The sequence below is a fragment of the Colobus angolensis genome, unplaced genomic scaffold (genome assembly GCF_000951035.1).
Source record: "Colobus angolensis palliatus isolate OR3802 unplaced genomic scaffold, Cang.pa_1.0 Scaffold1, whole genome shotgun sequence".
NCBI classification, from domain to species: Eukaryota; Metazoa; Chordata; class Mammalia; order Primates; family Cercopithecidae; genus Colobus; species Colobus angolensis.
The window spans coordinates 16,177,332-16,190,421 of NW_012110918.1; the positions used below are offsets into that span (position 1 = coordinate 16,177,332).

A 13,090-nucleotide genomic window follows, 5' to 3' on the forward strand; every position below is an offset into this window, starting at 1 on the left:
GCTGGCTTCCCAGAAGGTGGGAGGGTCCCTTTTAAAGTCATAGAAAGTCACACACCTGCTTGAGATAACAGTAGCACTTCTGGAATCTGCTAAAGGCAACACTTACTCCCAATCCCACAACGCTGTGGGAGGAATTTGCATTTTATCACGACAGGATTGAGACGACTGAAAGTTGCTGAGCGAACCTCAGATGAATGAATAATCACAGGGGTTACTTGGTTGACTTTCACGCAGTGTTTGTGGCCACAGGGTTCCTGAGGTTTTGCAGAACACCCAGGCAAGGATCTTATTGTGGGGTCGATGGCTGCAGGCCACAGGCTGGGACCCTCGTCACACAGGGCAAGAGACCTCCCCTGGCAGCCTGTGCTAGCCCCCCAGGCCAGGCCTGCAGGGAAAGGGGGCTAGGGGTTCAAACTAATCTCGCAACATTCCCTGTCCTTGGCTCCAGCATGTGGCCCCCAGGCCTCTGGCCGCTGCTGGCTGGGTCCCCTGTGGCAGGAGCTGGCCCTCCCGGAGTTCAAGGCCTCCGAAGCACTGCCCACACCTGTTCTTCCTCCCCAGCGGCCTCTCCGCTCCAGGGGAAGTGAGACAGCCCAGCCCAGGCAAACAGGTCCAGCTGCAGCTGGCAGCCAGTCCCGAGAACACTGCCACTCGGCCCTCCCCGTTGACCTCTGCACACCCTCGCCCGGCGCCCTGCCAGGCCTTATTCATGGGCTGGCAGTGCCAGGACCTCTCCCGGAGGCGGGGCAGAGTGGCAGCTTCTCGGCCCTGTGCCCAGCCCAGGCCTGCACCCTAGGCAGGCACTGCTCCCTGATCCAGGAACCACCTCTCTCTACAGCTGGGAGTGAGCAGCCAGAGACGGAGAGAGCCTTGCCCGGTGCTACCCAGCAAGCTAGTCACCAAGTGGGCAGAGGGAGGAGCAGCTCTCACCGGGTGTCAAGCAGCCTGGGTCCCCAGTCCAGCTCTGCGTGTCCCTAGCAGTAAAGCCTCAGGTAAGTTACGGACCACTCAACTTGTTTCCCTGTAAGGAAACGTCCCTTCTTCCTTGAAATACGTCCCTTTCTATCCTCCTGGGGCCCTCGCAGGCAAACAGCCAGGAAGGTTGGAACTGAGCTGGGCTGGCGATGGTAACAGCAGCTTTCTCTCCTGCACTGGCTCCAGTCAGTCTTGCTCAGATGTCGGTGGGGTGAGGAGAGTTGCCGAGGCAGGGAGGAGCCTGGGGGTTCTCCTGTCATCCTCCTGGGCCCCTTGAGTAGAAAGGGCGTGCGAGGACCATCGAGGGTCCGAGGGGATTCACGGGGTTAGTGGGGTGGGAGAAGGAGCTTCCCAGCGCATCGCGGGGGTCCGAGCCCACCCTCCTCGCCCCCCGGCCCCACGAGGCTGTCTGGGTTGGGGATGCCCCAGAGGGGCCTTTGCACAAACGTCTCCACTGGCAACAACCAGTGGCACTCGGCAACCCGGGGAGCCCTAAATGGGGCAGGGGTGCCCCGCGACTCAGCGAAGCCCCTCCTGCAGCAGACGGGGGAGTGGTGCAGATGGCAAAGGGAAAGCACTCACCCGCCCCAGAGCCCCAGAGCCAGCCGGAAAGTCCTGGCTGGAGCTGCTTTCCGGCACTGGGGCACCTGGGCAGCCATGGGTTGCCACCCAGGAAGGTAGGAGACCCAGGCTGCTCCCCAGGATCCTGGCAAGCCCCTTCCCTTCTGGGACAATAGAGGTGGCAAGGCCTCCCCAGCCTTCTCCAGGGGCTGGGTGAGAAGCGAGGGCCTGCAGATGTGAGGCATCCGTTGAGGCACAAACCAGAGTCTGGGCTGGGCTCGGCAAAATGCAGTGCCGATGGGTGGTGGGTGGCAGGGTCATTTCAGGTGGGATCCAGGATGTCCAAAGTGACATCCAACTCTGGGCTGGTCCCTCTGGGGTCGGCTGGGGACTGAGGGCAGCAGCTGGACATGCCTCTTCCTGGACCCTGGGAGCTGATGGCCCACAGAGCCCAGGCTAGGAGCTGCTGGCAGTCATTGTGATTAGGGCCCCCCGCCATGAAGTGCCTGCATTTTGGGGAGACATTAACCACCCTTGACACCAGCCTGATTTGGCGTCTAGTCACCACTCAAGGCCATGCATTCCAACCAAAAAGTTATAGGCGTCCCCATCTTAACCCACTGGCACCAAACCCGGGAGTGGGGCCAATGAACTTGGCCAAGCAGCCTGTGCCAGGATCCTGGTAGAAAGGGGTTTGGGCAGCTGCAGGGGTGAAACATGGCTTAACTTCTCTCCTGGGACTGGGGCAGGCTCCAGTTCAGCAACCCACCCTAGGCACCTGCAAACACAGGGGAACTTGACACATGCCCAGCCCCCAGAGAAGTCCGGGGAGGCCTTGCCGCCTCTATCGTCTCAGAAGGAAAGGGGCTTGCCAGGATCCTGGGGAGGAGCCTGGGTCTCCTGCCTTCCTGGGTGGCAGCATGTGGCCGCCCAGGTGCCCCAGCGTGGGAGAGCAGCTCCAGCAAGGACTTCCCGGCTGGTCTGGGGTGGGTGAGCGCTTTCCCTTTGCCTTTACACACCCGGGCTTCTGTGGTTTCCCAAGGGCTCTGGTGAGGAAATGGGCTTAGGTGCTGACAGTGGGGTGCATAGGATCGGGGGCATTTGGCCAGGGTGGCTGAGCCCCAGCGCCATCGTTCCACACCTGGAAACCTTGGCTGTAATGCTTCTCTGTGGCTTCTTACCTGGAACCCTGGGGACACCCCCTTGCTCCAGTGCCTTCTCAATGCCGACGGTGACCCAGCCCGAGCTCCCCATCTGCCAAGGTCTGAGTTGAACTCTCAGAACCCTCAGCCTTTCTGCAGGGCCTCCGAGGGCGTCTGGTGGACCCTGTACCTGCTCTGCAGCGCCCCCTCCAGGCTTTTCCCGCTCACTGGAGGCCGCAGCCTGGCTTCAGAGGGACTTAGTGGGGCTGTACCACGTCCCAGTTGCGTGACCTTGAGCAGGTTCCTTGACTTCTCTGGGCCTCGGCTTTCTCACTCTGTAAAATGGGAACAAACAAGGCTTTGTGAGGATGAGTGTGGCTGTCGTGCCTGTGACTGCTTATGTGATTCTCACTCCTGCCCCAGGTCCCCTCCAGCTCCTCCCTTTTGCCGTCCCGAGGTCTAGCCTAAGTCTCCCTTGCTTCTCTTGCGGGGTGTTAATTTCTCTTGGCCTCTTCCCCTCCCTATGCTCTCACTGGGTTTTATTTCATCTCCGTCCCTCTGCCTTCCCCTTTTCGCTATCGGTTTCCATTCTCTGCTGAAACCTCTGAGGAGGCCCTGCCCATCCCACTGCCCCTCAGCCCTCCCCATAGCACCCACCCTGCCCCGCTTCTCCGGGGCTTGCCCTCCTGTAGCCCGGGAGTTGGGGCTGAGGGCGGCTGTGCTGACATCACTGGCGTTTATGCACTGCTCCTTGCCCAACGCAAATTTCATCCTCGTTCTCTCTGAATCAATTCACTTTTATTGCCTCAGCTGCTCAAAAGCAATTTTTCAAGAACAAAAAGGTCAGCACGTCCAAGACTAATCAATTCTTGGAGAGCTCCTGCAGCCGCCAGGGGAGCCGGGCACTGGCAGCCCCCCGCCCTTCCCGCCAGCACCCTCCCACCAGCCCCATCACTTTTATTGCTTCATGATGCCTGTCATTAGTGGTGTGTTTGAGACGCCCCACAGTGTTCTTACAACATAAAACCTGGGTGACTTGCAGGAGAGTGGGGGCGGGTGCATTTATGGGCCCTTGCCGGCTCCGGACAGTAACAGCTGAGCTGATGGATCACCTGCCATGGGAGTCAGCACAGGAGGCCTCAGCCACTTGCTTAAAAGCAGAACCGGGGCTGTCTGCCTGCTCCCGGACCCACCCCTCTCCTCCTCAACTCCCCATCACTGTGGCCTTGGCATCGGCCAGCTGGTATGCCTTCCAGGAATTTGCTCTCAAGGCCTCCCTGGTCCCCACCACAGCCCTACCCCTCCCTGAGCACCCCCCCACCCCTCTGCCCGCCACGATGCCAGGCTCAGTCCCTCCAGCACTGCAAGGTCTACATTGCCATTTCACAGAAGGGGAAACTGAAGCCCAACGTCACGGAGGTAGGAAGGGGCAGACGTAGACCTGGAAGGATTCTGTGGCCTGTTCGAAGTTCCATGCGTGAGCCGCGCTCCATGGAGAGCCAGGTCTGCTGTTCCAGGCTTTGCTCTCCCAGGCCCCTGGCTGTCCATGTCCCATACCATCCTGACACCTGACACTCGGCACCCGTGTCAATAACAGCTACAACGCACCGTGGCCTTGGGACACCGCGCTCAGCGCTCTGCCTGGATGAGCCCTGTATCCCACGACAGCCCCACTGTGGACATTCTTATGTCCATTTTACAGATGACAAAACTGAGATGGGGGGATGCAGTGCTGTGCACAAGCCACACAGCTGGAAACGTGCACTGGGGACTAGAACCCAATTACCTGCTTTGGCTCTGTAATCCTCTTTTTATTTTTATTTATTTATTTTTCTGAGATGGAGTGTCATTCTGTCGCACAGGCTGGAGTGCAGTGGCATGATCTCGGCTCACTGCAACCTCCGCCTCTTGGGTTCAACCCATTCTTGTGTCTCAGCCTCCCAAGAAGCTGGGATTACAGGGGTGTGCCACCACGCCCGGCTAATTTTTTGTAGTTTTAGTAGAGACAGGGTTTCACCATGTTGGTCAGGCTGGTCTCGGGCTCCTGACCTCAGGTGATCCGCCCTCCTCTGCCTCCCAAACTGCTGGGATTACAGGCGTGAGCTGCTGCGCCCGGCCTTTTAATCTTCTTTGTAAAACACCTTAGGATATGAAATATCCATAATAGGCAAATCCATAGACACAGAACGCAGATCAGTGTTGCCAGAGGCTGGGGGTGAAGAGGAGCTGCTGAATCAGCGGGTGTTTCCTCCTGGGGTGACCAGCATGTTCTGCGACTGCGGATGATGGCTGTGCCACCTTGTGAGTACACTAAATGCCACCCAGTGGTACACTTTAAACTGGCTGATTTTATGTTATGTAAACTTCCCTTAAATACATTATTTGAGGCGGGCATGGTGGCTCACTTCTGTTATCCCAGCACTTTGGGAGGCTGAGATGGGTGGATCACCTGAGGTCAGGAGTTCGAGACCAGCCTGACCAACATGGTGAAACCCCATCTCTACTAAAAATACAAAAAATTAGGTGGGCATGGTGGTGTATGCCTGTAATTCCAGCTACTCAGGAGGCTGAGGCCGCAGAATCGCTTGAATCCGGAAGGCAGAGGTTGCAGTGAGCCAAGATCGTGTCATTGTACTCCTGCCTGGGCGACAGAGCAAGACTCTGCCTCAAAAAAAAATAAATAAAAATAAATAAATAAATAAATAAATAAATAAATAAATAATAAAAATTATTTGGGAAAAAAACAGCTTAGCTATTTCTGCCACCTGTTTGGCAGGTGTCTGGGTGTCCCCACAGGCCATCTTCAGCTGCTCTCCTAATGCAGTCTGTGTGCTAGCAGGAGAGGCATCAAGACATCCTCCGCCCAGCAGGAGCGTCCGTCACCTCTCTCAGGAAGCCTTCCTGGCTGTCCCCACCTGCTCTGGAGGCTCCACCTCTCAAACACCATGTCCTCTTTGATGTCTGGGGCACACGCTGTTCTTGGCCAGGCCATAGCCTTGTCATGCATGCCTCTGCCTGGTGGCTCACAGGCTCTGTCCACAACACCGGGGGACAGGTGCTCTTGGCTGTCCCAGGAACCAGGACGAGATGTGCTCATGCATGTATTACCAGCTTCTCCTGGGATCCTGGGTGCTCCCTCAGCCCTTGGCCCTCCCTTGGCCTGAGCTGCCCACCTCCCTGGCACCCAAGACTGGTGGAAAAGGAAAGCCCTCTCGTTCTGAGTTGAGCTCTCAGAACCCTTGGCCTTTCTGCAGGGCCTCCGAAGGTGTCTGGTGGACCCTGTCCCTGCTCTGCAGTGCCCCCTCCAGGCCTTCTTGCATGGGACAGTGACAAGGAGCTTTGTCTCAGAGCGAGTCCAGTGGGGCCTCCATGGAGTGCAAGGTTGCCTGCCCTGCCGGTGAAAGAGCCAGCCTTGTCCCCTGTTTCCCAGACCCCCTGCCCAGTGGCCTCTGAATGTCCCCTGTGTGGGCCCCTCCCCAGCTGCCCCTCTTGCTCTCCAAGTCTGATCCCACCAAGAATCCAAGCTCTCGGAGGCCCCTGCTACCTGGAAGATGACATTGGGGCAGAGGTCTCTTCTGATGTCTGTGTTTTGTCCTCTGGACCTTAGGGTGCCCCTGCCCCTGATAAGAAGGGGTCTCAGAACAGAAATAAAGCCTCAGACAGGTGAGCCTCCGTGGCACATGGCCCCTTGAGCCAGCCACGTGGCTGGGCTCAGCCCCTGCCAGGACACTGGCCAGACAGCTGGCCAGGAGGCGGCCTTGACCAGTCCCCTTCCCTGCTCCGAGCTGGGATCGTGCTGGGAAGGCTGAATGGGACAAAGCCGGTGAAAACGCCTGGAAGACAGTAAATGCCATTTTCTCTGAGCATATTTATTTCTTTAACAACAGTGACAACCATTTGTGAGCCATCTCTCTGTCTTAGGCATGGTGCTACATGCCAACAAAACCTGCCGCCATTGAATCCTGGCCAGCCAGTGAAGAAAGAGTTAGGCCTGGGAGGTGCCACTTTACAGACAGGGGCACCAAGGGGCAGGGTGGCAGAAGGCCCACCGGACGTTCACCACGAAGTGGCAGTCCCAGCGTCCACACCCGGCAGGCACCACGCTGGCCCGTGGCCTCCCTGCCAGCATGCCTGGCTTCCCGGCCTCAGAACTTGATCTGCTCCCTCTTCCGGACGCTGGGGCTCCTGCCAAGTCCTGGGCTGGGCAGCAACTGCTGAACATTCTAAGAAATCCCTCCCAGGGTTTTCTCAGGAGCCCGGGTGGGGCAGGAAGTCCCCAGGGGCTGAGGGGACCGTGGCAGCAGGTGGCACCCAGAGCAGCGCTCTCCTAGGGCCCAGGCTGTTGGGCCAGAGGCAGGACTGTGAGGCCTAGTGTAGGGCCTCCCGCCAGTGGTCGGCACCTACTTGTGGGCTGGGGGTTCCCCCAGCAGGTCAGGCTCCCCACCTGACACACTCACAGACCTTGCACCTTGGAGAGCCAGTGTTCCCGGGCCACATAGCTATACCAACCAGGGCCTGGGCCTGTCTTGGCTCTGGTCCCCCGGCCCCAGGTCCTGGGTGCTGGCTCCACGCAGCAGCAGGAGGCCTCCCGAGGACACGGTCTGACCGGCTGCTGCTACGTTGCACTCAGATGAGACCTGCTGCTGAGTCCTACCGGCCAGGCACGGGCAGGGAGTGAAAATTATCTACCGATTTTCTTTCTTTTTTTTTTTTTTTTTTTTGAGACGGAGTCTCGCTCTGTCGCCCAGGCTGGAGTGCAGTGGCCGGATCTCAGCTCACTGCAAGCTCCGCCTCCCGGGTTTACGCCATTCTCCTGCCTCAGCCTCCCGAGTAGCTGGGACTACAGGCGCCCGCCACCTCGCCCGGCTAGTTTTTTGTATTTTTTAGTAGAGACGGGGTTTCACCGTGTTAGCCAGGATGGTCTCGATCTCCTGACCTCGTGATCCGCCCATCTCGGCCTCCCAAAGTGCTGAGATCACAGGCTTGAGCCACCGCGCCCGGCCCGATTTTATTTCTTAATAGCTGAACAAAAATAAACATTGGTGGTTTGACAAATAACTACATATTTTCAAACCCAGCCAGTCCAGGGGATGCTGTTTCCAGGTGCGTTATGCAGCATGACGCCACTGCGTTGCTCTGAGATGTCCCTTGGCTGTCTTGCGGGTTGTCTCCGGGTTCCCTCCCACTCCACCCTCCTTTGCCGCCCTCTCCCCAGCCCCCACTACCCTTTCATGCTTCTAAATTCAAGGGCCACACTGTCCCCTGAACAGACCGATCACAATGAGATCCATTATAGTTTCAAAGATACCACAAAAAAATAAAAAATAAAAAGGAGGGGGTGTCCAGGAATGCAGCCGCACCCTGGAGAGCAGTACAATCAGCTATTGTTGTGCTAGAAGTTTCTCTGTGATAAGAAGGGAATCTAGAAATGCCGTCTTCTGAACTGATTGCAAAACAGAATAAAAGTTCAAGGCCCCGAGATAGCCAAGCTGGCACCCCCTCCAGAGCAGCCCCAGGCCACACAGCTGGGCCTCCAGGCTGGCCAGCCCCTGTCCTTGTGTGCATCTGCACAGGGCTCCTTGGAAGGGGGCCTGGCTCCATGTCCCCCCCCACCCCCTCCCCATCTGGGCCTGGGGCAGCTGAGCTGGCTTCCGGCACCAAGGGGACCCTCCAGCCTCCTTCCTGAAGCAACTGCCGCTCCCCGAGGGCCTCCTGGGCCAGGGCCTCCCGCGTTCTCCGCTTTAGTGATGTTGGTTCTCCTACAGACACCGCCTGCCCACCCCGCACAGAGGGCACGACTGTCCTTCCCTTGCACAAGCAGGGACACAGCGGCACAGAGATGGGGGCCGATGGCTAGGACCTGAACTCTGAGCTGTGGGCCCCAGGTTTTTCATCTGCTTAGGCCACTCCCCACTTCCCAGACATCCCCTGGGGTGTCCGGTTTGCAGGAAGGGCCACCACTGGCCTTGAGCTTCCAGTGTCATTTCCAGGCTCTGACGCGTGCATTGGCTCTGACTGCATCACTGGGACCCAGGCCAGGTTATGCCGGGGCCTGCGCTGCTCCCTCCCTGCGACATTCGGGGTCCTCCTCGAAGCCATCCCTCCCCCTGCATCTAGGTGTCCAGGCCTGAGCTTGGCCAGTCCTTTCCCTGGGTGCGACACCTGTCCTTGAGCTGTCATCCTGTCTTGATAGCAACCTAGAGGGTAGAAGGCGACGATGCTGGCGTGGGGCGAAGTGTAGAGACTCGGTCCTGACTTTGAGTGTGGACTCTGGGCCAGGCTCCCCCTGGTTTGAATCCAGCTGGTCTCTAAGCAGCTGTGTGACCTCAAGCAGGTGACTTAACCTCTCTGTGCCTTGGTTTCCTGATCTAAAAACTGGGGGGTAATAATAGCCCCGTCCAACGTGGCCATCGTGAGGAATGGCTGAGAGTGCTCGGTAGGTGCTCACAAAGCCTGAGCGTCAGCCCAAGCCCCTCGCTGTGTAGACTCAGCACTGGAGCCCAGAATCTCAGACCCCCATTAGTCTGAATCGGGCACTCTTGCCATCCTGGGGGTCACTTTTCAGAACCAGCTGGCGAGTCTGCTCCTCCCTCCACCAGCACCAGCGGCCGCCTGGGAGGCCTGGGCCAGGTTCCCGGCTCTTCCCCAGCAGTGCCAGCCACTCACTGGGAGTCGGCGGCCGCTGGTGTCCCCAGGGCGGAAGGCATCGGATGCCGCAGCCACAGGCAAGAGGAACCCTGGACCTTGAAGCTTCCTGATGAGCTGCCGGTGGGGCTGTGGGGGCAGGGAGGGCACTGCCAGTCAAGCCCCTGCCACTTCCCAGTCTCCCAGTATAGGGTCCTCGTGCCCCTTCCCATGCTTGGTGGCTCCTGGCCAGCAGCCCCTGCCCTTCATGCGTCCTCAGGTCTCTCCCCAGGATAGAGGCCTTGGCCCAGCATCCCACCCCTGCCAGGGCTGTGAGACCCTCCTCCATGGGTCTCCTCACCCCTCCAGGGGCTCTGGGGACCCTTCTCCCCTGCTACCCCATTTCCCAGCACAGGAAGGCCAACTCTACCACAGTCACTGTGCCCCAGGCCCTGTCCCTCAGCGGAAAAGAAACCAAGGAAACACACAAGCCCTACCTGGGAGACCCTTGCTTGCTGCCTGGCCCCGGGGCATATCCAGCAGACACCGGTAAACGCTGCCGGGGGCATCTGCTTCTAGGGACCTGACCCCTAGGCCCAAGCCATATACACAGGGGCTCAAGAACTGGGGCCACCTGGGGACAGGAGACCTGAGTGTCACAGCAGCCTCTGTGGGTGGGCAGGCCTGGGACTCCCTCCCCGACTGAGGCAGGCTGGACACAAGTTTGCAGCGACCGGAGGCTGCGGCCAGGCCTGGGCGACCTTCCCAGCCTGGGATGCCCATTCTCTCACCCCTCTGTGTTCATGGCCCCCAGCCAGGGCAGGGCCCTCTCCTCAGCCTCTGGTCCAGTTTGACTCTGAGTCACAGTCAGGCTGAGTAAGCATAGTATGTCCCCAAATTCCATGCCTCCATTTGCTCATTTGTGCAATGGTCCAGGGACTGCTGGTCCACAGGGTGCCATCAGGGCTGGAGAAGCCGCGGACAGAGACAGCTGGGCCAGTGCTGCCATCCCAACTCCTGGCCTCTAGCTCTCACATCTGCTGGGGGACAGTCACCTGAGCCCTCGGCAGGTGAGGCCAGATGCGGGACTGTGTGTGACTGGGGTTCGTGTGGGGCAGCAGCGATGGGGACACTCAAGTCAGGTGCAGCTGTGTCCACTGAGCTGGAGGTCACCAAGTGGGGCTTACAACGCAGGGCAGACCCTAATCTCGAGGCCTGCATCGTGAGGGGCTCTAACGGGCTGGCCCACGGGAAGTACTTTCTTTTTGTTTTGTTTTGTTTTGTTTTTGAGACGGAGTCTCGCTCTATCGCCCAGGCTGGAGTACAGTGGCATGATCTCGGCTCACTGCAAGCTCCGCCTCCCGGGTTCACGCCATTCTCCTACCTCAGCCTCCCGAGTAGCTGGGACTACGGGTGCCCGCCACCATGCCTGGCTAATTTTTTGTATTTTTATTAGAGACTGGGTTTCAACGTGTTAGCCAGGATGGTCTCGATCTCCTGACTTTGTGTCTGCCTGCCTCAGCCTCCCAAAGTGCTGGGATTACAGGCGTGAGCCACCGCGCCCAACCCACGGAAAGTACTTTCTGTGTCTGGCCCTTCATGCTTTGCCTCTGGTTCCTGAAATGGGCACTGGAGGTGGGCACAGTTATTGTCCACATTTCACAGGTGAGCAAAGCAAGGCTTAGAGAAGCTAAGTGACTTACCCAAGATCACATAGCAAGAAAGGGGCCTCGGTCAGAACTAAAGGGCCCGTGGTGCACAGGCAGAGGTGCCATAGAGCTGCCAGGGCCTTCTCAAACCTGGCTGTGAGCAGAAACTTCTCCTGCCTCCCTGGGCCCACCATGGTGACGTGTGGTGTGCCTCCATGCGCCAAGATCTCTTATCAGCCCATCAGCACTTGTCACGGCCACTTTTATGGTCTGTGTATTCTCGTGTGTCTGTATTGGTGCGACGTTCCTTCATTCAGGCAATGTTTGCTAAGCATCCAGGAGGCCCTCGTTTATTCATTTATCATCCAGCAAACACCACGAGGAGGCTGCCAGCCGGGGCCAGGCTGGGTGCGGGCTCCCGGGTTGGGGTGGGCATCACAGGGGCACTCCGTGGCTGGTGTGGGGAGGGTCGTGATGGGAAGGACCAGGGCGTGCTAGGTGTGCACAGAGATGCTGGGGTGCAGGAGTGGGCGTCTCTCCGAGCACGTGGCCCTGAAGCTGAGAGCTGTGGGTGCACTGATGTGGGGGAGAGGCCAACTTCCTTTCACTGGAGCCCCCAAAGTTTCTGGCAGGGATAACCAGGATCGTGGTGGCTGACGCTAAGTACAGGGAGGTCACAGGTCCTGCTGTGAAGCAGGAGTTCAGGGTTTAAGCCCAGGCCTTTCTCCTCATACTGAACACACCTCTCCTGGGGCCATGGGGAGCCCTTGATCCAAAGCCCTCCACGAGGGACGGCTCATGGTATGTGGGGACGGGCCTTTGCCACAGCAGCCCATGCAAATGCCTTGGGGCCAGAGCCAGCCCCACAGGGACTCTCCCTACACTATTCTTCACATACACCATGGAGGACAAGAGGAAGGGACACCCCTGGTCTGGCCATGTGGTGAACAGCTCCCTGTGCATTGACTTCCAGGGGTGCTGCGATCCAGGAGTGGCCACGAGACAAGGGGGGAGGGAGGCGACTTCCCAATGGGGCAGTGGGCTGGTCTGGCAGGCTGGGTTAGGTGGGGTCCTGGAAGAGGCTGTCCTGGTCCAGAGGCTGCCAGGCCTGGCCTGGGGCTGGCTGCTCTTCCAGGAAAGGTGTGAGGCCTCTTGTGGCTTAACACTTTGGAAAGTCAGCCAAGTTCTAAGCTTACAGGTGCATGAAGGTTCCATGTCTGTGGTTTCAAGAATATAAGAGTGGGGGTGGGAGGGCCTAGGAGGTGGTCCTGTGTGGGGGCAGCCAGGTAGCGGGCGTGGGATGGGGAATGAGGTGGGGGATGGAGTAAGATGTGGGAGAAGTGAAGTGGGGGTGAGATGGGGAAGTGGGGGTGGGAGAGGAGGAAGGGGTTGGCGCTGGGAAGTTGGCCCTTATGGCCCTGATCTGTCTGTGACACTTTCCGTTCCTGCCCTTCCACATGGGCAAGAACAAGTATTCCCTTCCCCAGCCTGCTCCCTCTGAAAAAAAATCCTCTTCCTATTTAGTATGCAACAGGTGCTCAATGTGTGCTTCTACCGCTGTTCAGGAAAGGAGAGGGCTAAGCAGGACACAGCCCAGAGCTCAGCACTGCCCTAGCCTCTCACCCTCACCTCCCAAGGCAAGGGCTGAACCCAACGGTCTGGCTGGGGACCCTCACCAGCCTCCCCCACCATGGATACAGGTGGCACTTCTGGAGGCCCAGAGGGGGCAGACATGACGTCCAAGGTCACACAGTGAGTCCAGACCACATGGCCTGCTCCTCACGCCCTGGAGACAGAAAGGGCAGCCCAAAGCGGGGAGGGTCGTGCCCCACCTGGAGTGGGCCTTGATGACCTTGACGACCTCTTCCCACCTTGAGATATTTAACAATTCTTCCAGGGTTTCCCCAAGGAGGCCTATTCACACAGGCGGGGCATCTGATGCACTGCCCCTGGGGGGTGTCTCCTGCAGCCACCTGGGAGGGGTGTGGCACTGGACAGGGAGGTCCATTTACCCCACACAAGAAGGAAGAGCCGAGTAACCCACCCAGATGGGCAGTTCTTCCACTGGGGGCTGGCGCCAGGGTCTGGGTGAGGGGCTGGAGCCAGGCTGCAGGAGCACAGAGCCCAGGATCTGCACCC

General features: G+C 58.7%; 1 long non-coding RNA gene across 1 annotated transcript; it reads left to right on the forward strand.

Annotated features, from left to right (window-relative positions):
• The first annotated feature begins 772 nt into the window (after positions 1–772).
• Positions 773–5,378, forward strand: LOC105523020. Its single transcript, XR_001003526.1, has 2 exons — positions 773–992; positions 4,068–5,378. It is a non-coding gene; the product is annotated as an uncharacterized LOC105523020 (long non-coding RNA).
• Positions 5,379–13,090: the final 7,712 nt, after the last annotated feature.